A 3,000-nucleotide genomic window follows, 5' to 3' on the forward strand; every position below is an offset into this window, starting at 1 on the left:
GAGGTCAAACACAGTCATGCCCAGCAAAGTAGCTCTGGGCCTGGGCACACTTCAATCACTTTGTGCCTTTAAATCATACTACTACTACCACCAGACTTCCAGGCCCTGGAGGTCACACCTTCATGCCTAGCAAGGTTGCTTTACACCTGCGCACACTTCAGACCGTTTCACTCTTTTAATCCTTCAAAGTACCACATTTCCAGACCCAAGAGGTCACAGAATCATGCCCAGCAAAGTAGCTCTGGGCCTGGGCACACTTCAATCACTTTGTGCCTTTAAATCATACTACTACTACCAGACTTCCAGGCCCCAGAGGTCAAACACAGTCATGCCCAGCAAAGTAGCTCTGGGCCTGGGCACACTTCAAGAAGTTTGACTCTTTATATAAGCCTAGAAATAGACTTCCAGAGCCAAGAGGTCAAACACAGTCATGCACAGCAAAGTAGCTCTGGGCCTGGGCACACTTCATTCACTTTGTACCTTTAAATCATACTACTACTACCAGACTTCCAGGCCCAAGAGTTCAAACACATTCATGCCCAGCAAAGTAGCTCTGGGCCTGGGCACACTTCAATCACTTTGTGTCTTTAAATCATACTACTACTACCAGACTTCCAGGCCCCAGAGGTCAAACACAGTCATGCCCAGCAAAGTAGCTCTGGGCCTGGGCACACTTCAAGAAGTTTGACCCTTTATATAAGCCTAGAAATAGACTTTCAGGCCCAAGAGGTCAAACACAGTCATGCCCAGCAAAGTAGCTGTGGGCCTGGGCACACTTCATTCACTTTGTACCTTTAAATCATACTACTACTACTACTACTACTACTACTACTACTACTACTACTACTACCAGACTTCCAGGCCCAAGAGGTCAAACACAGTCATGCCCAGCAAAGTAGCTCTGGGCCTGGGCACACTTCAAGAAGTTTGACCCTTTATATAAGCCTAGAAATAGACTTCCAGGCCCAAGAGTTCAAACACATTCATGCCCAGCAAAGTAGCTCTGGGCCTGGGCACACTTCAATCACTTTGTGCCTTTAAATCATACTACTACTACCAGACTTCCAGGCCCCAGAGGTCAAACACAGTCATGCCCAGCAAAGTAGCTCTGGGCCTGGGCACACTTCAAGAAGTTTGACCCTTTATATAAGCCTAGAAATAGACTTCCAGAGCCAAGAGGTCAAACACAGTCATGCCCAGCAAAGTAGCTCTGGGCCTGGGCACACTTCAATCACTTTGTGCCTTTAAATCATACTACTACTACCACCAGACTTCCAGGCCCAAGAGGTCAAACACAGTCATGCCCAGCAAAGTAGCTCTGGGCCTGGGCACACTTCAATCACTTTGTGCCTTTAAATCATACTACTACTACCACCAGACTTCCAGGCCCTGGAGGTCACACCTTCATGCCTAGCAAGGTTGCTTTACACCTGCGCACACTTCAGACCGTTTCACTCTTTTAATCCTTCAAAGTACCACATTTCCAGACCCAAGAGGTCACAGAATCATGCCCAGCAAAGTAGCTCTGGGCCTGGGCACACTTCAATCACTTTGTGCCTTTAAATCATACTACTACTACCAGACTTCCAGGCCCCAGAGGTCAAACACAGTCATGCCCAGCAAAGTAGCTCTGGGCCTGGGCACACTTCAAGAAGTTTGACCCTTTATATAAGCCTAGAAATAGACTTCCAGAGCCAAGAGGTCAAACACAGTCATGCACAGCAAAGTAGCTCTGGGCCTGGGCACACTTCATTCACTTTGTACCTTTAAATCATACTACTACTACCAGACTTCCAGGCCCAAGAGTTCAAACACATTCATGCCCAGCAAAGTAGCTCTGGGCCTGGGCACACTTCAATCACTTTGTGTCTTTAAATCATACTACTACTACCAGACTTCCAGGCCCCAGAGGTCAAACACAGTCATGCCCAGCAAAGTAGCTCTGGGCCTGGGCACACTTCAAGAAGTTTGACCCTTTATATAAGCCTAGAAATAGACTTTCAGGCCCAAGAGGTCAAACACAGTCATGCCCAGCAAAGTAGCTGTGGGCCTGGGCACACTTCATTCACTTTGTACCTTTAAATCATACTACTACTACTACTACTACTACTACTACTACTACTACTACTACTACCAGACTTCCAGGCCCAAGAGGTCAAACACAGTCATGCCCAGCAAAGTAGCTCTGGGCCTGGGCACACTTCAAGAAGTTTGACCCTTTATATAAGCCTAGAAATAGACTTCCAGGCCCAAGAGTTCAAACACATTCATGCCCAGCAAAGTAGCTCTGGGCCTGGGCACACTTCAATCACTTTGTGCCTTTAAATCATACTACTACTACCAGACTTCCAGGCCCCAGAGGTCAAACACAGTCATGCCCAGCAAAGTAGCTCTGGGCCTGGGCACACTTCAAGAAGTTTGACCCTTTATATAAGCCTAGAAATAGACTTCCAGAGCCAAGAGGTCAAACACAGTCATGCCCAGCAAAGTAGCTCTGGGCCTGGGCACACTTCAATCACTTTGTGCCTTTAAATCATACTACTACTACCACCAGACTTCCAGGCCCAAGAGGTCAAACACAGTCATGCCCAGCAAAGTAGCTCTGGGCCTGGGCACACTTCAATCACTTTGTGCCTTTAAATCATACTACTACTACCACCAGACTTCCAGGCCCTGGAGGTCACACCTTCATGCCTAGCAAGGTTGCTTTACACCTGCGCACACTTCAGACCGTTTCACTCTTTTAATCCTTCAAAGTACCACATTTCCAGACCCAAGAGGTCACAGAATCATGCCCAGCAAAGTAGCTCTGGGCCTGGGCACACTTCAATCACTTTGTGCCTTTAAATCATACTACTACTACCAGACTTCCAGGCCCCAGAGGTCAAACACAGTCATGCCCAGCAAAGTAGCTCTGGGCCTGGGCACACCACTTCAAGAAGTTTGACCCTTTATATAAGCCTAGAAATAGACTTCCAGAGCCAAGAGGTCAAACACAGT

The sequence above is a fragment of the Electrophorus electricus genome, unplaced genomic scaffold, assembly GCF_041902795.1.
Source record: "Electrophorus electricus isolate QZ-2024a unplaced genomic scaffold, ASM4190279v1 Scaffold108, whole genome shotgun sequence".
NCBI classification, from domain to species: domain Eukaryota; kingdom Metazoa; phylum Chordata; class Actinopteri; order Gymnotiformes; family Gymnotidae; genus Electrophorus; species Electrophorus electricus.